The sequence below is a fragment of the Equus asinus genome, chromosome 11 (genome assembly GCF_041296235.1).
Source record: "Equus asinus isolate D_3611 breed Donkey chromosome 11, EquAss-T2T_v2, whole genome shotgun sequence".
Classification (NCBI taxonomy): domain Eukaryota; kingdom Metazoa; phylum Chordata; class Mammalia; order Perissodactyla; family Equidae; genus Equus; species Equus asinus.
In genome coordinates this window covers 37,483,778-37,509,778 of record NC_091800.1, presented here as the reverse complement: position 1 = coordinate 37,509,778, position 26,001 = coordinate 37,483,778, and the positions used below count along the sequence as shown (strand labels likewise).

General features: G+C 34.2%; 1 protein-coding gene and 1 long non-coding RNA gene across 4 annotated transcripts in view; one reads left to right on the top strand and one right to left on the bottom strand.

Moving 5' to 3' along the window:
* Positions 1-26,001, bottom strand: part of PCDH17 (protocadherin 17) — a 95,062-nt gene that overhangs the window by 16,993 nt on the left and 52,068 nt on the right. The window lies entirely within an intron of this gene.
* Positions 1-26,001, top strand: part of LOC139039795 (uncharacterized) — an 80,714-nt gene that overhangs the window by 27,028 nt on the left and 27,685 nt on the right. Inside the window, exon 2 of the long non-coding RNA XR_011493006.1 lies at positions 17,783-17,891. This is a non-coding gene — a long non-coding RNA (uncharacterized lncRNA). The remainder of the gene's footprint in view (positions 1-17,782; positions 17,892-26,001) is intronic.

The window sequence follows — 26,001 nt, the reverse complement described above, 5'->3', positions numbered from 1 at the left end:
CATACATGACCACAAGAGAAAATTATCCAGCTAGTTATTACTGTAAATATTGTCCTTGTGGTAAACATTATTGCAAAATGGAAAAATTATTAAGTTAGAAGTACTTGGGAAAGAGAACTGTCTTATCTATTGGATATGGTTGCTTTATTATTAAAAACATATGTATTTGCACATAATTTTGCCTAAAATACCAGATATAAATGATGTGTTGTGAGATTAGGCATTTATTTAAAAAGTATACAGTCTAACATATATAACTCATTGATTTACATATTACCCAGAAAGATAAGTGTTGTATCTTTATGAATCATATATTTGGGAGATAGTGGTTTAAACAAAAAGAAAAAGATACAGTTACTTTTTTATAACATACAAATAAAGTTATTATATTACATATAATAATTCTAGTATAATAGTCAAAGAAATATATATGTACAAAAATAGAAAAAGTTTATATTTAGTAAGCCCCAATAACTGAGTTCTAAATTCAAGAGTTTTATTGTAGCATATACATCAATGGAAAATATTCACAAGCTTCACCATCTTGATTCTTTAAGTGAAGAAAATATAAGTTTTGAAATGATAACATCAAACCTGTCAGATAAAACTATCAACCAAAAAGTACAATTAAAAAGCAGGCGTGCATATCCTTACATATGCACCCTTTGTACACATGATAAAAAATCACATTCCTATACCAGATAGAAATGAATGGAAGGAGGCTTGCCTAAGGGCGAAAATCTTCTAGAACCATTTAGTAAATGTAACAATAAAGGCCTGATCCACCTAAAGACAGCTTCTGGTTTTCCCGGTGCTCAATCACAGCTCGCAGATTGCTCTGTGTTTCAGCTTGGTAGATGGCCATGGTCAAGCACAGGTGTGTAAAAGCACACACATGTGCACCCACCAGCTAGCGTGCGCGTGCACATGAGCGGAAAATGGATGGCAGACCAAGAGAGATTTTTAAGAACACATAAAATAGTGTATAGAAATTTACATTCTGAAAGCTAAAATGCTTTACTGGTATAAATGTGATCCTTGAATTTAACTTTTACAGAATTGAAAAACAAAACTCTCATTCTCAATTCTTTATACTATAATGATTGTGAAATCACAAGTATTTAAGGGTAAACAGGAATATTTTAGATAGATTGTGTGTGTGTGTGTGTATGCACGCAGGCGTGCTGTCAAACTTCCTATTTCACCCACTAAAATGAGGGAAGAGTCTAACTTTCCTAACTCTATTGTCATTTATTTAAGGCCTTTGCTTGCATTTTCTGCTTTTACAATTTCCATTCATTTCCATACAGAAAATAATGCAAGCTCTTCTCTTTCTCTAGCATGAATAAAGCAATACAAATAAATATAACAGTGACTGTTAGATTGCTATAACACACGTATATTTTTCAAGCACAGCAACAACCTGACACAATAATTTTCTCCCCTGGTTTATTTCCCTTGTGTAGAGATTAGACTACTCAGAAACCAGAGATTAAACTACTCAGAAACCAATCAAATCTCTCAAAAGCATTCAAATGACTCAAAGACTTGGACTATAGGTAAGACGAACGTAGAAAAACATAATGTAATGAGCTAAAATTTCACCTGGGACAGATTCTCCTTCCTGCTTTTCACATAATCTGTTCCGTTATTTCCAATTTTAATGTGTTTTCCCAGATTATCTGAGTCACATACTTAGAGCATACATAGAGATTAAAATATGCGGACAAAATTTATCAAGTTCAGGGGATTTTAACATTGAGCTTCACTAGCTGTTGTAATTTATATGAATTTGGCTCTGCTCTGCCTTTAAGAATCTATATTAGGGAGATATGTAAAGATTGCACAAAGTAATGTATAAAGAAACCTTTAATATATTTCCACAAAATAACACTTATCTAATATGGAGTGTAATTGCCTGTTCAAAAAGAAAGAAGAATTTGGGGATCCGGTTTCTCAGGGGAAACAGTTCTTCAGGCCGTAACATTGAAGCAGCTTACACTGCACCCACAACTAACATCCAAGGAAAAGAATCAGTCCCTTTTTCTGTACCAGCCCACTTTTATTCCATCAGTTTCTTCCTTCACATTTTCTATATTATCTCCAAAGTGAAATTAGTGTAAGTGCCAAATTTTTTTATATTAAATAGTTCAGATTTGGACCACTTAAACTTACCTAAGAATAATAAATATGAAAAATTCCGCTATAAATAAATATTTAGATTCTCTTTTCAGCCCTTAACACTACACAACTTTTCCTGAAATGCTAATAGTACCAATGCAGATATAATAGGATAAGTTACTTATTTACTATGCTATTTTCCTTTAAATAAGTAAAGCCTACAAGTTCCGCACATATAGATGTATGTATGTATATGTATATATAATATATAACATTTATGTGTGTATAGTCTTATGAGTGCCATCATCTAACAAGTAAAATTCGGATCACAGAGAAGAAAGCTAGCAGATGAAGAAATTGCTCACCTGGAGGAAGCTGATCAACAGCCTGAAGTCTACTTGTGATGGTGTGTAGGGTGAGGATAGCAAAGGAAAGCAAAGTCGGGAATGCTTGAAAAATAAAATATTTTTAGTTAACAAATAGAAAAAGCAAGTGGGTAAAAAGGGCCAATTGAATCAAGAATCCTTCTCTATTGATTTCAAAGTTAAGCCTAAAATTACTTGGATTGACAAGTTTCTAGAAGATACGGTCATTGGTATTTCCCCAGATACATAAGACTTAGTCTTATTGGAAGAAAATTATTTTTTGGAGTACTTCAGTTTAGCTGAGATAGAACAGAGCAAAGTTACTATATAAATGCCTGGGTCAATGGGAAAAATACTCTCGTGATGACGGTGGATTTACTTAACCTAAATAAAATAGATACTTTTCTGCAATAGTGAGTAGGTAGAAGATGTGAATAAGCAGGCCACCAAGATTAAACTTGCAAACTGTCTATTTTTTAATATCCCTAGAGGGCAAGGTTTTAACAAAAATTTTTACTGCATCTTAACGTTAGTTACGCAATGTGTATTGTCTGGAACTTGAAACAGCACAATAGTTGTAATTTAGCTCTTTACTCAGTCATCTAGAAACCTTCAATTTTTAAAAGCGCATTGACTTTAGTAATGAGAAAAATACATATATATATTTCTGTAACAATTTCTACTCTTTTTTTCATCTGATGTGAAACATTTATGTAATATGAAATTAAGAAAATGCTGTCCTTTTTGTTTTTGTTTTCCTTTTTATGAACTACTAATTTAGGGATACTATGGATGTGTATAATTGATCAATTTCTTAGACTACACAAAAGGGAGGATTTTGTTTGTATTAATGTTATTGAAATGTACAGTGAATATAAGAAATCGATTGTCTGAAAGTCGTGCGAAAAATATACCTGTCAGTGAGCAAAAGTAGCTTTATTTTTTAAATAGTCTCATTTTCTTATTTTCCATCTTTATTCAACATCTGTTGTTTGCCCCTCCCCTGGAATGTAATTATGCAGGATTCCAATGTAAAACAGGTTGAGTAGTTAATAACAGGCAGCTCAAACATTTTTTTCCGCACTGTTGACCTCCAGATGTTTCTTTCATTTTTTTTTCTTTTTTCCCCTGGCTTCGTGTTTAATTTGTGTATGTTTCTTTCCTATTCTTAAAGTACATTCCTACAACAGATGGAAACACCTGAAAATAAGTCTGCCTCATGCACATGTTTAAATGATGCCTATTGTGATATTTAACACAGTAAAGGGAATACAGAATATACAGAATATTTGTTTAGGGGAAGGAAAATAATTAATCTGTAAGTCATCTTGTTATTATGTTCAATTTAAAATTCTGAAGAGACAATCTACTGCTTGCCAAAGACATATGAAGAAAAGTTTATAGTCTACAACCTTCATTTGTTCTTATTTTGTTAACAGATTCATTTGCCTTTTTTGCATTTGACATAATTTTCTTAAATTTTCAGTGCCACCAGATATCGTACTTTTTTTTATTCACTGACCATTTTACACATAAAAGGCACTTTACATTCACTTGATAATAATCCAAACTCAGTAAACAGTACGTGACATATTTTAGACATATTGAAAATATGTCATATATTTTTTTAAATAATGTAATCAGAGTCACACCAGGTATAGAACTCCTTTATTCAGAAAAATATATCTCATCCAAGAAAGAACAGATATACGCCGTGCACTAGGTTGGATACTGTCCCCTCAATATTCATGTCCACCCGGAACATCAAAATAGGACCTTATTTGGAAATAGGGTCCTTGCAAACGTAATTACTTAAGATGAGGTCATACTGGATTAGAGTGGGCCCTAATCCAAATTCTGATGCCCTTATAGGAAGAGAAAACTGAGACACAGACAGTCGCACAGAAAGAACGCCATGTGAAGATGGAATGAGAGATTGGAGTGTTGTGTCTAGGATTGCTGGGAATTACCAGAAGCTAGCCAGAAGCAAGAAGGAATCTTCCCCTAGAGCCATCAGAGAGCATGGCCCTGCCCATACCTTGGTTTTGGACTTCTAGCCTCTAGAACTGCAAGAGAATAAATTTCTGTTATTTTTAAGCCACTTAGTTTATGGCATTCTGTTATGGCAGCCCTAGGAAGCCAATACTGATTTTGGAACCAGGAAGTAATGTGCTGCTGTAACAAATACTTAAAAATGTGGAAGTGACGTTGGAATTGGGTAATGAGTAGAAACTGGAAGAGTTTTGAGACACTTGATTAAAAAAAGCCTAGATTGCCATGAGGAGACTACTGGAAGAAATATGAACATGAAAGGTGGTTCTGATGAGGGTTCAGAAAGAAGTGAGGAGAGCTGTAGAGAAAGCTTCTATCCTCTTAGAGGATACATATATGGTTATATCATCATGAATAGAAGGTGGGTAGAAGTAAATGGTAAAGGTGTTTCTCATGAGGCCTCAGATGGAAATGTTACTGGACACTGGAAAGCATCATTATTATAAAGTGGCAGAAAACTTGGCCAAAGTGTTGTGTGGAAAGTAGAACTTTTAAGCAATAAACTTGGATATTTAGCTGAAGAGAGTTCCAAGCAAAGTGTGGTAGGTGTGGCCTGGTTTCTCTTTGCCAGTTATAGTAAAACGTGAGAGGAAAGAGATTAATTAACGAATGAACTTTTAAGCAAAAAAGAACTAGCTTGATTTGGAAAGTTTTCTGCCTATCCAGTTAGTATGCTCTGGAAACACAGATAAGAGTGTGGCTGGACAGTCATTTGCTGTAGAGATTAGCCATGTGACTTATGGATCCAATCAATCATCTCAAGACAAGTCAGGATTGGAGAAGTGGTTATTGAGGATGGATCTGTGGAGGACAGTCTTGTCTAATGGTACGGATCCCCTCAGCAGCCACAGAAGACAAAGTTTCTGAGAATTTTACACCAGCAGAACCACTGTCAACTTGGACTGAAAGAGACAAGAAAGGGGACAAATGAAGGGAAAATGACTCCAAGGGTACAGTCACAGATACAGGGACCCAGAAGAATGGGAGACTTCCCCAGAGGGTCAAAAGGACTTAAAGGCAGAGCATTAAGACACAGAGGATTATTTTCAGGCCTTGAAACTTAGTGGAATTTGCCCTGCTGCATTGCCAACTTCCTTTAGACTAGTAATCTCTTCGTTCCTTCCATTTCCTCCCTTTCAGAATGAAATGTCCATCCTATGCCTTTTCCACCATTGTATTTTGGAAGCAGGTAATTTATTTTCTAGTTTGATAGGCCTGTGAAAGGAAAGGAATGGTGCCCCTGGATGGACCATACCCAGAGTCTCACCCACACCTGGTGCTGATGCTGAGATTTGGGACTTTCTGAGTTAGTATTTAGATGAGATTTGGAACTTAGAGTTCATGTTGGAAAAGGTTAAGACATTTGGATGATGTTGGGAGGGGATGAATGGATTTTATAAATGGGACAACTGTGAATTTAGAGGGGGCCAGAGGGTAGACTAAGTTGAATAGTGTCCCCCCAAAATTTGTTCAGCCAGAAAACCAGAATATGACAACAGAAATAGAGTCTGCAGATTTAATTATTTAGGATGAAGCCAGTTAAGTTAATATTAGGATGGGTCCTAATCCCATGACTGGTGTCCTTATAAGAAGAGAAACAAGAGACACAGGGAGAGTCATTCAAGAGAACACCATGTGACCTTGGAGCAGAGATGAGAGTGATGTGTCTGGGATTGCTGGCAACCTCCAAAATCTAGGAAGAGGTGAGGAAGGATTCTTTCCTAGAGCTGTGAGAGAGCAGGGCCCTGCTGATACCTTCATTTTGGACTTCTAGTCTCCAGAACTGTGAGACAACAAATTTCTTCTGTTTTAAGCCCCCCGGTGAGTTCTATCTTGTTACAGTAGCCCTAGGAAACTAATACAGACTGTCAAGAAAGACTTTAAAAATATAGATACCCAGAATACAAAAAAATGGCTGTTGAGAATGACAGCGGGGCCAATTAAAAAGTAGAGTCTAGAAAAGTAAAACAAGATTGATTGATATAACTAAATTAAAATGTTGTCTTCTATAGGATGGTTCATAAATAAACTAAATTTGGCATAAGAGATAAGTACATATGCCAGTAACACTGATGCCGCTGAGTATAAGACTGAAGTGTAATCAGCCAGGAAAAATGTGTGTGTGTGCATATGCGTGTGTAAGATTGTTCCACATCTTACCAAATACTTTGAAATAGAATATTTCCTTAAAATGCCTGAAAATGAATAGTTCTCTGTGCTTTATTTTCTAAGATTTCTAAGGCTTCTCTTTTCAGTTCATATGACTTGATTTTTATGTATACTAATCACGTTTTTGGTACCATCTGCGCAGCAACTTTTGCTTAAAATCTCCATGTCTATTAGAGGACTATTAAATAAAATGTATGACTGTAGGTATGCACGCATATGTGCATGAGTATTTGGATTAAAATAAAAAAAGAGATAGTCCTTTGTAAGTAAAAAACATATCTCCCTATTTGTGAATACGGCTTCAAATCACCCACGTTTTTAGGAAACTTACTATGGATAGTATGGAAAAGTGATTCAAATTCACATATACTCAGAATTATCTCAATGCATACACTAATAAATTTTCCTACTTCTTTCAAAAATGAATACATAAACATTAAAATATTCAATTTTTATGTATTTATTGGGAGGCATTTGACTACATTTTTTATTTAAATGGAAGAAATAAGGCAGAAATATATTTCCCTTAAGAAATACAATGCTAAATTTCACCAAAATATACTGTACATTAGCAATAGTTACATGCGTTATTAGCGAAGACATTTCTTTTTAAGTTAATATAGTACGCGCCCAGTGTGTTTCTCTTGGGTTTTATGTCCCAATTTATTAATATTAAATCATCTTTTTTTCTGTAAGACACTCGCTTTAGTCTGTTTAGGCTTCTATAACAAACTACCATAGACTGGGTGCTTATAAACAACAGAAATGTATTGCTCACAGTTCTGGAGGCTGGGGAAAAGTCCAAGATCAAGGCACCCGCAGATGCAGCATCTGGAGAGGACCCGCTTCCTGATTCACGGAAGGCTGCTTTGACCCTGTGTTCTCACATGGTGAAAGGAGGCCTCTTTTATTAGAGAACTAATCCCACTCGTGAGGGCTCCACTCTCATGGCCTAAGCACCTCCCAAAGGCCCCACCTCCCAATACCATCACATTGGGGATCAGGTTTCAACACACGAATTTTGGATGGACACACAAGCATTTGGTCTACAGCAGCCCTCTACTTCATGAAAGAAAAGAAATGTGGGGGGAGGGGAGAAGACCAAATGCCACATAGATCTAAAAAGAAATTGAGCCAAATCTCAGATCTAGTCTGTTGTGGAACTACCTAAGAATGAAAAGAAAAAAAAAAACCCTGCTACATTCTATATATGTGTATATATAGAGAGAGACATACATATATGTTAGTGAGTATTCACGTGCCCTTTCCAAGTGCAAAGCCTAAGAATCAATCCTTCCATGTTATATAATATGTCTCACAGTAATTGAATCTAACAGTGTGTAAAAACTGACATCAGTATCTCACACACAAATGCAAGAAAATATCTCACTGTTTTGTGATATTGTTCACGTGATGTTATTTCAGTTTCTTTACACGAAAAATCAATGCATACTTTATTGTAACATAGCAAATTACCCCTGGTCACTTTGTTTCAAATAGTGTCTTCTAAGTACCATACTGACATCTTAGATTTCAGTGGGTTCTGAGCAGAGATTTGAAGCACCGAGCCAGGTTTTACAATAGGGAACAGCTATTAAATTAATTTTTTCCTGATATTTGGCTCTCAATCATTAGGCCGACCCAGAAAAATAATGTAAAACTAGATTTTAAAAACTAATTTACCACAACTAGAAGGACCTGCAACTAAGATATACAACTATGTATACAGGGGGGTTTGAGGAGATAAAGCAGAAAAAAAAAATAAAAAAGAACATTGGCAACAGTTGTTAGCTCAGGTGCCAATCTTTAAAAAAAAAAACTAGTTTATATTATCAGAACTATAATCAAAGAGGAAAAATGCTTGATACATTTTGGGTTTTCTGCAAAATTTCTGCTCACTACCATAGTGCTTTAGTGAGCAGATTTTGTAATGTGTAATGCCTACCAAAAAGTCACAAGGCCACAATAAGCCATCTAATCAACATTATCCTTGATGATGGTTACAGAGAAGAGGGAAATCATTTAATCCATGTGACTTTGATGTCAAAACAAAATGGCACACTGACAGGTGCAGGCCAGGTTGTGATTAAATTTCAGAGATTACAAACCCGGGTAGCTGAATTCTCGTTCATTTTAGTCTTGAAATCAAAGGACAGGTATTGAAGAGTATTAAAATATCCAGCTAAGACAGAAACAGATCTTATCTGAAAATTTCTCTGTAAATTTCTCTAACAAAAACAGTAACAATGACAGTAAAAAGAAAGACGAGTCAACATTCTTATTATGACAGAAAGCAAACATCACTAGTACATATCCATGCAATCAAAAATACTGAGCTTATTCCACAATTACAAATGAGTTATGTTCTGAAAGTTTATTCAATATACTGACTCCGGGAATTCAAAATATATTGTACTACATGTAAAAGTCATGGAGATTCATAGTTTAGTTTACAAAAACCTACTGAACATATGGAGTGGCTGAACTATAGTACTATGAATATCAACTCTGACATTAATTTGAAGTCCTAGCAACAGGGAACAATAAACATAATAGGAAGTGGAGGAGGTACAGCTAGTTCCTTGCTTCCCAGACACAAGGGACTGTATGAAGACATACGGAATAAGAGTTTGTTTCACTCCAACCTCCTTTGCTCTCCCTTCCTTCTCTGCCATCCACTTAACACTCTCCCATCCCTAAATTTATTAGACTTCCTTTATTTTCCCAATTGGCCAATTTTCCCTTGGCTAATTTACTCTCCTTGTAAGTTCACTATACCTCCAAATCACCTATAGACTTTTCCTCCTTCAAGAAAACTTTACTTCGTGCCAAGCTGTTCACATCTGGTGTATGCTATGCCTAAAAGCAAGCTCATTGAATATATCCAAACTCATCTGACTTAATAAACCCATACCACTCTCAAAATTTAAAGAAAAATAAGGCACCTTTTATGAACTTTTTAAGAAACTTCTTGGCCAAAGAGACCATGTCTTTACAAATTTGGGAACATTAATAAAACAAGTTTGTCTCATTTGTGAAATTTTAATAGAAGTAAACTGGTGATATGAAAACATAAGACAGAACACACAAATACACATGTGCACCTGCACACACACATATGTAGAGACTTTTGCAGAGGCACAGAAAGGCCAGTGTCATGTGGCAGCCTGTCAGCATCCCTAGCTGTGCCTGCTTCTAATAGCAGCTTCCTTTTCTCACTTTTCGAAGGCACAGTCAGCAGCAGGGGTTCAGAATGTGGCAAAGACGGTGAGGAAGGGAGAGTGCCCTGCATATGTGGGTCATTTATAAGTCAGAGACTGCCTGTGCTGCTCCCTACGGCTGCATATTATACTGCCGAGCTCTTGGTGTCAATGTGGATACCAAGTCAGCTTGAATACGGAGCCTCGTGCAAAGGAAAGCCATTCATTTTGGGAATCTACGTTTTAGCATCACAAAGCAAAACATAAAGGTATTCTTGTTTTTAATATGGTCATATAATACTTCTCACACCAAATTTAAGCACATAATGAGTAATACACATAATCACTTGGGGGTGGTATTAATCTACAGTTGAGGTGAAAAGGTCATAAATATATGATTCTTTCCCTCTAGGTCATTTTTGTAGTGAATGGAGACAGAATTCCAGGGCCATTGAAGATCTATTTCTACGTTTCTCTAACAGGAATGTGTGTTTGAGATACACAAAACCAAAAATAGATAAGACATGTTTTTCTGAAGAATAAAATTACTAGACAGAAAATAATTTAAATCATTAATTCTCTGTTAAAGCAAATATTATTACAAAACAGAAAGCAAAACATGGGTATTACCAGCAGTCCTCAGAAGACTCATTAGTATTCATTAACTATCCTCTGCCTTCAGGGATCCTTTCATGGAAAATCTGAGAAATACCAGAAAGATAAGGGGCTTTGACCTGTGTCACATGCAAATTAGAAGCAGATTGGAAGTTAGAACCATATCTATCTATTTTTCTTTTTTCTTTTTCTTTTGGTGAGGAAGATTGGGCTTGAGTTAACATCTGTTGCCAATCTCCCTCTTTTTTTTTTCCTCCCCATGTCTACCATACAGCTTCTTTTCCACCCTCCATTTCTACAGTTTATGTAACAAAAATCAGGGAATCAAAAGAGATACAGTAATACTGTGACAAGGTAATTTGATAAACTACAAAAAGTGATGCTAGCTTTTGTCTTTCTTTGAGTTTTTAAATAAAGTAAATTCCATTTTTAACAATTGTTTTCTGCCTGATCTCAATAGTGGAAGAGAATAAAGAGGAAGATTTATTTTTAGTTTGGCCTTCTCTTCATTATTTACCTATGGTTCCTTGACATTCTAAGAAATAGTGACACACAAAAAAAGTATATCTCATTTAACTCTTAGTTGAACATTGTGGGAAGCACCCTATTTCTAGAATGGCTTGGCCTTCGCTTTTCTTAGAGCCTAGTTCAGGTGTCCATGTGTATGAGTGACTGCTCAGACAAAGAATGATAGTTATATTAATAAATTTGTTTTGTATTTTCCAAATGTAATTGGACAACATCAACATAACTCCAAATAGAAGAAAGCAAATATTCATGCCTGCAATCAAGCCACCTCTTCTTCAGTCAAGTATATCCATCTAACCTTCTTTCCTTGCAACTGTTGTTTATATGCATAAACAATCTTCGAATAGTTTGAATCTCAAAGGAGATGCACTTGTGTGTGATAATTTACATTTTAGGGGTGAGAGGGAGTCTAGATAATAAGGGAGTCTATGTAATAAAATGTCTTTATATTCCAGGTAAGAAAATTGAAGTTCAAAATAGTTAGTGGCAGACTAAAATTATTCTCCTAATCCTAAATACAGTTCTCTTCCCACACTACATCCATATATTTTTCTTTTCTTTTCTTTTGTCTGGTGAGGAAGATTGGCCCTGAGTTAACATCTGTTGCCAATCTTCCTCTTTTTTTTTTTCTCCCCAAAGCCCCAGTACATAGCTGTATATCCTTACTGTAAGTCATTCTAGTTCACTATGTGGGACACCACCACAGCATGGCTTGATGAGCAGTATGTAGGTCTGTGCCCAGGATCTGAACCAGGGAACCCCAATCCACAAAAGTGGAGCATGCGAACTTAACCTCTATGGCACCAGGCCAGCCCTCATATATATTTTTCTTTCTATGATGTTTTGTTGTAGTCACCCATAACACAGTGGCCATATAATGTATTGTCCAAAGAAGGGTGTTTTTGAAAGAGATAGGAGCCACTATTGATAATTATGCCTGGACAAACAGTGTAGGCAGAGACTTTTCTGAGCAAACCACGACAAATGATAATCTACACAGAAAGTAAAGAAAGACCAAGGTTAGCAATCTTTGATTTGTTCTGAAAAGGCCATTTAACAAACAAAACAAGTAAGGGGCCAGCCCAGTGGCACAGCAGTTAAGTGCTCATGTTCTCCTTCTGGGGCCCAGGGTTCACCGGTTCAGATCCCAGGTGTGGACATGGCACCATGTGGCAAGCCATGCTGTGGTAGGCGTCCCACATATAAAAGTACAGGAAGATGGGCATGGATGTTAGCTCAGGGCTAGTCTCTCTCAGAAAAAAGAGGAAGATTGGCAAATGTCACCTCAGGACTAATCTTCCTCCAAAAAAAATAAATAAATAAAACAAGTAAAGGTTTCATTTTGGATCAATAATCACAAAACTTTAGTAGAAAATAATATGAATTTTTATCCTTTAAATTTGGAAAACAATTTCATATTTACTGACTGAATTAAAAGATGTTTCATCTATGTACATAGAAAAATGCAGTAGAAAAATCTTTATTGTTTTTGTTAGAAACCAGAGACACCACCATGAACAAAAATAGGGGACTGTTAGGGAAATCCATATAAAATATTAAGCTAATCAAAGCCCTTTAAACCAAATTAAGAGTTACAAAATAGTAACAAAAACATGCCTTGTAAAAAATCTAATAGATAAAGCAGCTAGTAAAGAACAACACACAAAAATAAAAGAAGGATAAAAAAGCACTAGATCCAGAATGAAAATGCAAATATGCAAAGAGATTACGTGAATTAATCATACAAAACCGAAGGGAGAAATATGACATGCAAATTCGATGAAGGGATCCTGGTGGTGCTCACTTGAGCAATCAAAGAATGAAAGATCAATAATTAAAATTAGAAAGATAGCTGAGAGAATAGTCTGTTAAAAATTCAGGAAATGAATAGAAAAGAACTTTCACCTTTTTTTAAATTTAAGGAAGAAACAACCCAGAGATGTGAATTATTTCATACACACACACAAACTTTAAAAACACAAATCAATGAAACATAACTAAATATAGACCTTCTAATATCTCTTTTGACACAACATCAATGCCTACAAGGGAATGCACACACCACAGTAATATAAGCTGAAACCATTCAGATGTACCATGGCTAGTAATTATCTAGGACACTAAAAGTTCCAGGCAAAAGTTAATCTAATAAATCTGCCATTATCTCTAATACTTCAACTGTGTGCCTAGAGCTAAACAGTTGTCAAAATGGAGATCTGTTTACATAGAACTGAATCAGAGTGGGGGAAAACAAGATGTCAAGGCTTGTCTAATAATTTTTGTTTCCTTTCAGTTGTTGGTGTGAAATAGTTAGCTGATCTATTTTATTCTGACTTTCCACAAGGTGCCAAAGATCGCCTATTTTCTCTCATAAATATATGCTACATAACATGAGGGTGACTGCTCACTCGAATTCTTTAGATCTTAAAGCCAGCTTTGGCAGTGTTCAGGGCCATTCTACAAGACAACATCTCTGATTATTGTATCTCTACGACCTGAATGAATCAACCTCAGAGGAAAAGACAATATGTTGGAATATTTTTTGAGGGAGTCATATTATTCAATGATTTCTGTAAAATAGGTAAATTCATTTCACTAGATAGTGCTCAAAATTAGTAATTGAAATTGTGAAAAACATGATACGCTGCTCTTTAGTGTTTTCTGTAATGTGGGCATGAATAGTTGCCTGAACTCTATAATCACCCCCTGTTTCTCAGGAAGGTTAGGAGAGAGCAGTATGATCTTTATAAACCACTGAAGCCCAATATTTGAACCCTGATGTTTCTTCAAAACTGTGACTATGCACGTATCTGCTCTGTAGCCTCAATTTCTCTATCAGGCCAACAAGAAAAGTTTGCTCCTGTGAATATCTCCAGCAATGGTACTTAGAGTAATCATATGAATGGAGACTTTTGTTATTTAAAAAAATAAACAAAAGAAAACAAACTAAAAAACCCTCTTCTCCTCTTATATGTATCCCTCTATATATTCTTTCTGTAGTTATATTAAAAAATGCAATCGGTTCAATCAATTCAGACATTTTATAGGTCTACAACGGCACAAAATATATCAAGTCAAGGTAAAAATCCACTTGATGAAATCTCCGTGTACACTGTTACACCAAAATATACATTTTACTACCTTATCCAAGTTATGGATGCTTACTGTCATTGAATTTTGATGCTCCACCACTATGACTTGGTTATCTATGAAAGGAACTAAAGAACATCTAGGATACTAAAGTATATTGTAATATATTTGAAAGAATGATGGAAACCAAAGTAGAATTATGATTTATTCTATTTCATATAATAAAGATGATTTCAACTCATTTAATGTGAAGTACACTAGTCTTGGCTCTGTTTTGTTTCTGACCTTTCCAACTTTATTTGTAGCCTTAAAAAAAAGTCGCCCTTTGTTTTAAGATGTAGGATGAGGATGCTCAACATATAGATGCTGTGTTTTAGTTCATTGTTAGTATTCTACAATCTTTAAAAAAGCTTCTAGAATATTTGAATTTTGACTCTACATACAAAGTGTACAAAGACAAGCATTCTCATCCAAGCATTATGATCTGGTAACAGGTGGTTCACAGATCACGTTTTGTAGAAACATGCTATATTAAACCTAAATCACAGATAACATGATAACAGAGCCATTCATGTTGGATATAAGAGACAGTTGGCTTCTTAACATCTTTTTCCCTATTTTGCTTATTTGGCAAGATCTTCGCATTTTTTTTCTATGTGAGTTGTATATAGTGGATGTTAAACATATTAAAATAAATCTAAAAGGCTAGCTTAAAAAAACTAATGTCTCTTCAGGAATAAAGAAAGTCATCTTAGATTTCTAGCATGAAATGCATGCAAAAATTTGCTAAATCACTCTTCCGCAACATGGCTATTATGCATAAAAATCATTTTATTTTGTGAATAAATAAGGACTACTTTGTATAGTCTTGAAGGTCTAGAAAGAGTAGAAAACCAGGCTGAATTCATGGGGTTTTCAACTTAATGAAAACAAGTGCATGCAGCTCAATGGAGAGAGGGGCATCTGAAAACGTACACAGGTGCCTAAATGAATAGAAGACTGTCTCCATAAAAGATGGAGCCCCTACCATAGAAAAAGCAAATGGCTGCTCTAAAAATGTAAAGTTTTAACGATAAATAAATAAATAAATGATAAAAGACAGAAAAAACCACACAAATGATTCCACTTGATGTATTTCCTAATGATTTCTTCAAGTCTACTTAAAAATCCAAAAAAAATTTAAGAATTATTTAAAACAAATCAAGTGGGCAATTATCAGTTTGTTGAGAGTGTCAATCAACTGTGGACGTGGGAGGAATTTAAGCAGATGAAAGCACTGCCAACCTTCATATTATAGACTCCTTTCTTCTACTAACACAGATAAAATCTTTTGCAGTTTCACTGCCATTTAGAAGGAAAAATGGTTTTTCCCTCACTATGATTTCAATTTATAATTCTTTTCTAAATTCTATTGTTAGTACTCAAAATGTGTAAAATCCTATACCTTGCTTGAAAAAGAGAATGACTAACTTTCTTTATCCAGTGTAAATGACAAAAATAAATTTTAACCTCACTATTAATGCCTTGAACTATGTAATATATTTTGCTGGATACAGTATGAGATAGAATTAATCAATTCTAAGGCATTTAAAAACAATCCAATTATTTTCCTCATCTTTTTGTTTGCAAAAATTTTATATCTGTATTTTTCCTTTACTAAAATATCTGTTTGAAATAACATTGACATTTTCTACCAATATTCTATTTTAATGTATTTCTCTATTCGTTTAATATGGTTTTCTTTCTTAAAAAGTTAGGGCTAACTACAATTAGTTTATATGAAACTGTAAATCCTCTTTTTTGAAGATTTATAAAATAAGAAGAATTTGGCTGTTTAAAACTAAAGATTTAAATAATTTTATACCAACTGCAGTTTTCTTTTTGTATTCTAGAAGCAAGATAGTATTTTCATAAAATGCTGTCAGTTGAAACTTAAAAGTAACTGGTTTGGAAATTCAAGGTAATAGTTAGAAAAAAACTATAAAGATCAACCTTTTACTCCTATTTCTTGTTAAAAACAATCATTATTATAATATCATATGTGTATAGAGTTACAGAGTTTACACATTGTGTTTACATATATCAACACACCTGAACTTCATTTCTAAAGAAGATGAGGTAGGTGTTACTAGTTCTGGATTTCAAAAGAGGATCTTGAAAGCCAGACTTAAAGGGACAAGTGGCAAAAATAAACCAGAACCCAGGTCTTCTGCATCATGTCTACTTCTACAGGAAACAAGATACCTTAGACAGAGTAGACAGCGCACAAGAATAATTGCTGAGCCATAATCTAAAATACAGAGGTTTTTATCTGTGAGGACAGTGAGGATGTAAAAGACGGGACACAGAGTAGAGATGTGGTAAATGGCAGACGTGTATTCCACTGCACTCGTCCATCACTGTTAAATTTGGCCAAATTGTCCTCTCCAAAATTAACTTTATTTCAGAAAAGCTTAGTTTTTTGGGGAAAAATGATAATCAGCAGACTATAATTTAGAAATGGATTGATTTTCATTGAAATAATGGAATTAATACAATTTCTGCTGAAAATATAATTTACCTTTAGAAACCAATCTTTTCCCTTCCTTCTTCTCCCTCCCTCCTCCACTCTTCCTCTCTCTCTCTCTCCCACTCTTCTTCCTACCTCCCTTCCTCCCTTCCTTCTTTCTAATTTGTAATCTCAATTTTATCTTGTATGTTTTGACATGAAAGCCCTGTTTCTGGCAGCATCTCAAAACCAAGGACTTAAGCTAGAATTGCTAAATAAGAGGCAATAATTTACCAACAAACTAAACTTGATCATGTCCCTCCTTCTTGAGAGCTGCTTAATTTTTTAAGATGTAAATTATCAGCACACTTGGAGCCACTGTTTTATACCAGATAGTTTACAATAGAAAAAAAGCAACTCAACTTTCCCTTCTTCCCCATACACTTGATTTTAATGTATTTGGAAAAGAAAAACATACATAGTTGATTTCATTTCATGCAGGCAGTGGGAAACTTTTGTAAAAATTATCTTCAATTGGACAATAAAACTTTCACTTACTGGACAAAAAAACGTGTCCTACTTAGCAGGTACGCTAAGTAGCAACTGAGTGGTTAATAAAATACAAAACACTAAAGTCTCAATAGCACAAAAGGCCAATATCTTTCTACTCCTCACCAGGGAATGACAAAAACATCCTGACCCAGGTCTTTGGACACACAGGAGTTGCCATCCTCATTCAGATCCTTGATTAATATACTCTAGAATGATACATCTGGCAATGGCCTACATAGGATCTCTCTCAGGACTGGGGAAAAAATAGACTCTATTAAAATGGAACAATTATACTACCATATACTACGACCGTTTTTTGGTCTGCAGTGAAATAAAACAAAACAAAACAAAATTAAATTTTTTAAAATAATCAAGTGCTGATCTCAAGACAAGAGACTTCACTTCAGGATGGTATAAAAGAAAAGATAACACTTACCCTCATATAGTTTATTTTAGAGACTGAAACTAGTATTAAGTGTGTTTATTCAAAAAGAAATGAATTCATACAGACTTCATTCTGAAGGTTAAAAATTTGCCTCTAACTTCTGAATTCACTAATGCTTCTTAACACTTTTCCTAATACTGAACATGCTCTTCCACAGGATAAAGCCCTGCATGCAAGAGGAAGACTGAACCGGAGGCTGGTCCTTCATTCTCATTGAAACCTTTTCACATTTATTACCTATTGGATTCTAACAATTGCTCTCTATGGTAAGTATGTAAACCATTGTTGACATAATTTTACAGATAAAAAGGTAGCTATTATAAGGCAGTAATCACAGTGAGTTCCAAAAATACTGCAGAGATAACCCCTCTCCAACGCGTATTTTTAACAAACGTCTTTGGCTGACAAAGCAAAGCATAAGAGTCATACACTTGAATGAGTTTACCTACTTCTAGCTTTCAAATCTTGATAACTGAGTCAAGATTCAAATTTTGCCACATTAAGTTAGGAATGATTTCATTCTGCATCTAACTTGATCCAGAAAGAAAAGATGAAACTCAGCTATAACACATCCAAGATGTGCTGCCATCAATTATCTGGACCTTCCTGATATGCCATTCTTTACATGGTTTGCCTAAAAAAAATATTTCAATGAAAGTTGTAATATGATCCCTAAAATTTATGTATCTACAGTTTGAAACTTGGAAATATTCTTACAAACTCCTGTGACTTTAATGGTCTCTGAAGATGTAACTTGAATTGTTATAAAAAGAATATAGACCATGAAACTCTAAAAACAGTTTTTAGATTTTCTCCTTAAATCAGAGATTGATAAAACTGTGTTAGTTTTTTTCCGACAATATGTACACCCTCCAAAGACAATAAGAGATGATAAAATGTGAGAAGAGTAACATAAAAAGATTTATATAATTAAGAAAACTACCATTTGACTGCAGTGAAGTGCTGTGTAATAATTTAACCCTTCTTTGAAAAGCTATTTCTATGTAGCTGAAAATTAAAAAATAAAGCATCATCAATGTTGAATTATTGTGCCCCCACTCTAATATTTGAAACAATATTATCCAAATGATTTTAAGCAATTTGATTTCATTCACCATTGCCAAATAAAATAAATAGGATCCACTTCCACTCTGATCTACCTGTCATTCCTCTAATAATATGCTGAAACTTTAAAAAATAAAATAGGAAAAAGCAACGCAAAAATTTTTAGTAGATCTGAATCTCGAAATTTAAGTATTATTTGAGAAAATATGTTTTCTCTCCTAACTCCCTGATATACCCAATAAAAGTAAGTGAACATAGCAGGTTCCTTTTTTAAAATTTATACTTCAAATACCATTTCAACTCACAATGAGTTATGTTGAAATAGAGAAAAATGTTGATCTGCATTCAAGTGTTCACCTTTACTACTTCAAGAACACCAGCTGCTTTGGTATTTGAAAATTGTGGAAACATCTTAAATGGAAGTCCTGACAACAGGCACTTCCCTTCAGAGGAGGAGTCAGGAACTGTAACCTCCAACGCGAGCTGTGTCATGGTCTCTGGCTGTGGGAAAGCTGAAAAATTCCAATATCTCTTTTCTTCAACTGAAGCAATTCTTAAAGCTCTTAAAATTTCATTTATTTATTTATGTGAGAAATGGACCTAAAATAATTTGATTAGAAAGGAAGTTGATATAAACTCAAAGGCTGTATCACATAGATCATCTTACTGCCAAATATATGTTTGTTTTTTAAGTGAAATGGTTATTTTGGAAAATGAGATTTACTCTTACAGATTGAACTGGAAAAATTAAACAAATTTTCCTCCTCTTTGAAAAGGGTGGCTTGAAAAGGGGCTTAAAAAAGAAAAGAAAATAGAAAGAAAGAAAGAAAAGCAGGGTCGGCGCCAGTGGCCTAGTGTTTAAATTTGGCACACTCTGCTTCGGCAGCCAGGAGTTCGGTTCCAAGGCACAGATCTACACCACTCATCAGTGGTCATGCTGTGGCAGTGACTCACAAAACAGAGGAAGATTCGCAACAGATGTTAGCTCAGGGAAAATCTTCCTCAGCAAAAAAAGAAAAAAGAAAGAAAGTAAAATAATAATCTAAAATAAGTGAATGAGATTATATTAGTTCATCTAATATTGCCACTTTTGGAGGTGTGTTCCAATCACGGATATGAAATGCATATAACACTTCAGAATTCCCAGATGTAACTCTTTTATATTAAATAAAATATCTGACTTACTATACAAGTAGCTGAACTAGTTTATGGCACATCTTAACTCATTTTAATAAAAGGCTTTGAAAATCTTATTTCAATGTAAAAAAGATTGCCAAATATAAGCCTAGTTAACCTCAAAACATATTACAATATTAAGAAACTAAAAAGTAAACTAATACAGATATAATTAACTCTTGATAAACCAAGAGAGCAGCTAAAGTAAACTTCCACTGATGTATGGAAGTGAAGTCTGCCAGTATGCTTCCTGGACACGGCTGAGAAATGGAGAGATTTTCATTTACTTATCCATAAATTGCAGACAATTTAGTAATAAGCATAGAACTGTTATTCAAAGCATCAAAATGCTAAATACCAAGGTCTGGATACCAGAAAATAAAGGACAAAAAGAAATGGTAAGAGAAAATTTTATCAGTCTGCACCATGAAACATTATCAAGTTGAAATTATCTTCCCAAATTTTATAGGCCTTTTAACTTCCTGTTCTCACTGGCATTTATTAAACCATAAGTCACCTTAAATTGGTTTACTTGTATTAAAATTTAATAAGCTCCAGTATACATTCAAAATAGAAAGACATAGTCTGTTATGCATTCAAATATAGGTTTCCCTTTAATTCAAAAATAAATTACCTTTATTACTTGGCATAATACTAATATGTTTATTGACTCAGGAAAAGGCAAAATATGTAAGAATGATATGCTTTCATTTTGGCAGCAAGTAAAATTATTCTAGATAGGCCATTTTATCTATGAATTAAATTTAAATAATTTTCTTTCTCATAGATCCCCTTTCAAACGACACATTTCCACTTCTAAATACTCAAGGGAGACGCGTAAAGCTATTTTGAAAGCTATTAAACTTTTAATTGATGTGTACACATACTACAGCTACGAGTAACAAAAATAGCTTGCATTCTCTTTAAAAATTAAAATGCAAATGTTAAAAGCTTTAACAGTAAAAAATAACCACAGAGGAGCCAAATAGAACAATGCTAATTTTTACTTTTCACTTTTTATCTCTTCATTATACTTACATTTTGGTTTTCCTGCATAATAGCTCTTTATTCCATTTATTTAAAAAATCCCTATATATTAGGCTGACCATAGGTTCAGATTTGCCCTGAAAAATCTGTTTCAATGAAAGTATTAAAAGTGTCCCTGTCACCCTGAAGAATGAGTCATTTTGGAAAATAAATCATATGGTCTTTTTACTAAATACTCTCATTAAGTGCTATTAAAATGGTTATGAATTAATGAGTGAAAGAAATTCATGTAAAATGACCAAAAAGTTTGCTTCATTTCTGTATTTTTTTCACTTAATAGAATTTTGGCTGAAGCAATTAAATAATTGTCCATAATTTCTTCATATTCAACTTTGGGAAATACTTTTGATAAATGAATTTGTAAATAGTAGCCAAGGAAATATTAACTTACCATACATCCAATCACCAGGAGTAGGTGAAAAAAATATATTGCAAACATTTTTCAGAAGATGTAATTTTTAACTCAAATGCATGCAACTTAAATGCTTGCAGAATGATTCTGCAAAAATGTTGATGCTGCATTTTCAAATCACAAGGGATATCATTTTCAAAGGTTATATAGTTACACTATTAAATGAAGGGCATATAATATAGCTGGTTACAGTAATGCAATTAGTGAACATGCTGTGGTTAGACTATTTTGAATATTGTACCTGGCACAATGTAAAGAGTACACAATTTACACATCACAGACCATCACACATAAATGATACTATAAAGGATTTGTGTTATGGTTCATGCATCTTTTTTCTTCCCATGAAAAATTTCAGTTTTATTCAGAAGTCATGCTCTCTGATCATAGCTACATACTAAATACATTATTTCACCTAGGAAAAATCCATGATTTTGCATTCAGTGTCAGTTGCATAATTTGATAAAACAAGGTATGTTCTTTTGTGCATATTATGGTAATAATTTTAGGTTTTCTGAACTGCTGTGTCTAAAAACCAAACTCCTTTATTTCATCAAATGATCTCTTTATGCTCTAATTGAATAAAAAACCTTTGAACGCAATCTCCTAAACTCTTTATTACATTAAACTGATATTATAGCAACTCTTAAAATTAATTTGTGAAAACATTTTAGCCCAAGTAATGTCAACAATATAATAAAAACCCAGCATGAATATGGCTAGGGTGCTGATCTAAAAATTAGAATAATTATTTTTTCATACATGATTTCTGAAACCTAATTAAATATGAAATGTGAAAAACCAATTATATTTCCTTCTTAAGAATATTTCTATGTGAACAGTATGGATATTAGGCTGGTTTTCCATGTGAAAAGTTTGAGTAATCTAGAGCCTATTAACTTTATTTTAAATTCCTTTGCAGTTTTAGTTTTTATCAAGAAGCTTTAAAAACATTCATATTCTTTGAAACAGTAATTGTGCCCCTAGGATTGCCTTTTAAGGAAACAGTAAGATACATTATTGTAAAAGGTATCTTCAAGAGTATATTGTCTGTAAAAGTAATTAGAATATCCTATCATTTATCAAAATAATTTTAAAATATGTGAACATGTGTATTATATATAATTTTCCCAAAATAGTAGCATGCTTCTATAAAAAATTGTTCAATCCACAATTTTGAATACTGAGTTGAATAAGACTATCGTTTTTGAAGAAATTTAGGGATCAGAGACTTGCTTAAGATATAATGCAAAGTGTTAAGGGAAGTGCCCAAATTATATATTTGAGATAAATCCAATTGTGATATATGTATATCTATATATACACACACACATATACCGTATACACATACACAGATACATTCAAAGACACTTAATGAGGAAACATGCAAACATGTTTACAAAAGTTATCTCTAGGCAGGTTTGATTACAATCCATAATTCCCACAAAAGTTTGGTGTTTACTGTAAGAGATCCCTATTTAGATGATTCTTTGAATATAAGCATCATCAGTTAGACAGTAACTAGAAACTGTGTTCTTTCCGTTTTCTATGACTATATGGTCATCTACCACCCTTCTGCCTTCCCCATTTGACACCTACTCCAACTCAAACTCACCTCCTCTGCCCCAGCCATGCTGGATTTTGTGCTTTTTATTCAACATGCCAGACAAGCAGGGACTGCACTGGTCATTTTCTTTGTTTGGAACTGTCTTCCCCCGGGAGCTACCTGGCTCTGCTTCCTCACTACCTTCAGGCTGTCCTCCCTCATTCCCACCTAGTGTTGACGAGAATGCCATATTCTCCATAAGGACTCCTGTCTCCACTGTCTACAGTGTATCTGGCTTATTGTAGGCGCTTAGTAAAAAAATGTTAAGTGAATGAACTTTATTGCTCAGAAATATTTTTAATTATTAATATATCATCATCATCCTTATCACCAGCAACAGTAGGACTGTTGAACATTTGGAACAGCACAAATGAATTCTCTCTCTAATAAATTCTCAGTTATTGACGTTACCTATGCAAACTTAATCATAGCTTTCTCTATACAGAGAAAATAATTGGTAGAATTCTAGTAGAGGCTGCCAAATCAGTCTTACAATGGCAAAACTTTTCAGTTTCCATATATCTGCATATATAGGGCATTATAAGGTGGTAAGGCATATTAGGGATAACCTAATTTGGTCCTTCCACTTATGGATAAGGCATTTAAGACTCAGGAAGTTGAGGTCGTAGTCAAAGACATAGAAATGCAACTGGTATTACTACTGAGCCAGTACTAGAACTGAGCCTACTAATTCCTGATCTAACATGCCTTACAATGATGTGGAAAGTTTTGACTTCTTATGTGTATTTCATAATAGATTAAAGCAATTTTATTTGATATATGGCATTTCTGCAAATACTCATGCAATCACAGCTGATACTTACATGCCAATATGTATTTGTAAAGACAAAAACAAAAACAAGTCTTGCACTAAGGAGAAAGAACAGTCTCAGATATAATAGTCATTAACCTTGCTTTTTTCTGACCAAAAAAATTTTTCAATTGCATTAGTATGTGTTGATTAGTATAAAAATGGATATTTTATTTCACTTGCTATATACAAACATAATTTGTCCCAAAGAATTTTTAAATGCACTATCTAACTATCCAAAGAGAAAAGCCCGTAACCTCGAAAGATTTCAGAGACAATAGGGTGTGGGGTAGGGCATGATTAGATTAAGCTTTTTCAACGGAGGAAAAATTCCCAAAGATATTTGTAACTCATTGCCCTACGAGTAATCTAAAGGAACAGACTCTGTCCACAGTTTATCCTGCCCAAATACTTTCACAGGATTCCAACCATCCTGAAAATATTTGCACCTGATGGGGGAAAATAATCTATCATGTTCCAGGACTTTGCTCCCCTGAGAGAGATTCCCCCACAGCTTGAGGCTTAGACAACCCCGATAGTGGGGTACGATAGAACAGCTCATGGTCATCACTGGAGAATTTGTGGTATCCATCCTCTCATGTGGACAAAAGTTCCATTATTCTTTCCAGGTTTTCAAGGGCAAATTTGAGGTCAAATGTATACATCTTTTAACCATTTTAATCATAAAATTATGTCACATTTTGCTGAATCCAAACGAAAAGCAGTATACAGATCAACACTGGATGTGAGTCCCCCATCTCCTCCCTCCCTGACCACGAAGAACTACTTCATAGCTATTCTTTCAATAATGTAATTTTAGGCTTTTTTTAAATGAAGTTTTTTTTTTAATAAGAATGACCCTAAAGAGTCAGTCAAGTCTATAAAATGCAAATTCAAATCCAATTAAGATTGTGTTGAATCTTATAGGTATTTCTAATTAGAACACTTCAAAATGCATACAAAAACATTCTAGGAACTTCCATTGACATCAAGGGGACTGTTCCACACAATAGGAATAAGTTTCAGTTCTCTCTCTCAAGTTATTACTGGTGTTTTGTGGCTCACTTTCAACTTCGATAATTCCAGCCATTTACCACTCTTTATAAGTTTCAGAAGTAATTTATTTTCCACTTGTGAAATACAGAACATAAAATTACTTTTAATAATAAAAAGTAGAAATGTAAATGAGAATAAAATAAAAGTTAACTACCTAAAATTTCATTTTATCAAATGAATTTTGGAATTGTAGCAATGTGCCATTTTTAGACTTCTATTATAACCATTAATTAATATTGTGAATACATATTAAAGATTACTGATTAAGTGATAGTCTGGCAGCTGGAAATTTTCCTATTTTACTCCTAATTCTTAGCTTATGCATTAAGAGGGAGTGGCTCACTATAGATTTACGAGAAAAATATTAATATTTCAAATAAGACACAATCGTTATAACAAAAATATTGTGAAATAGACCAGTAACATTCTAGGCTCAAAAATTCCAAACATTCCTTCTTCACTGCTCTAGAGGTTTCAAATTATTTAACCATAGGACATTCCTGGAGGAAATGATTAACTCAACTGGCCGTGGGAACTCAAATATATCTTCTTTTATCCTATCTAATTTAACACCATCGGCAAATGTAGTTTCTAAGTCTAAAATTATATATTACTTTCCCATTGTATGTCCAGTACATTATGTTATAAATCTCTTTCCTAAATCACCCAGACTTTGTTTCTCCAATAGACTCCATATCCAATAAATTGCCAAATACTTTTAGTTACTTCTTTGTACTGTGTCAAATCTTTATCTTTCCATTCACACTGACCACTACATGAATTCTGGTCTTTATCACTTTATATGGAAGTTATTGAATCAAATTTGTGTCCTTGGTGCCACTTTTCCCTTCCTACAATTTGTCTGTGCAGTCACAGAAAAAGTTTCTCTAAATGGCCGCATTAATTATGTTATACTCTTGCCCAGACATTTTCTTTTTTTTGGGGTGGGGGGAGATTAGCCCTGAGCTAACTGCTGCCAATCCTCCTCTTTTTGCTGAGGAAGGCTGGCCCTGAGCTAACATCCATGCCCATCTTCCTCTACTTTATACGTGGGATGCCCACCACAGCATAGCGTGCCAAGCGGTGCCGTGTTGACAACCGGGATCCAAACGAGCAGACGGGCTGCCAAAGTGGAACGTGCGCACTTAACCACTGCACCACGGGGCCTGTCCTGTGCCCATTTTCAATAGCTTCTTACTGATC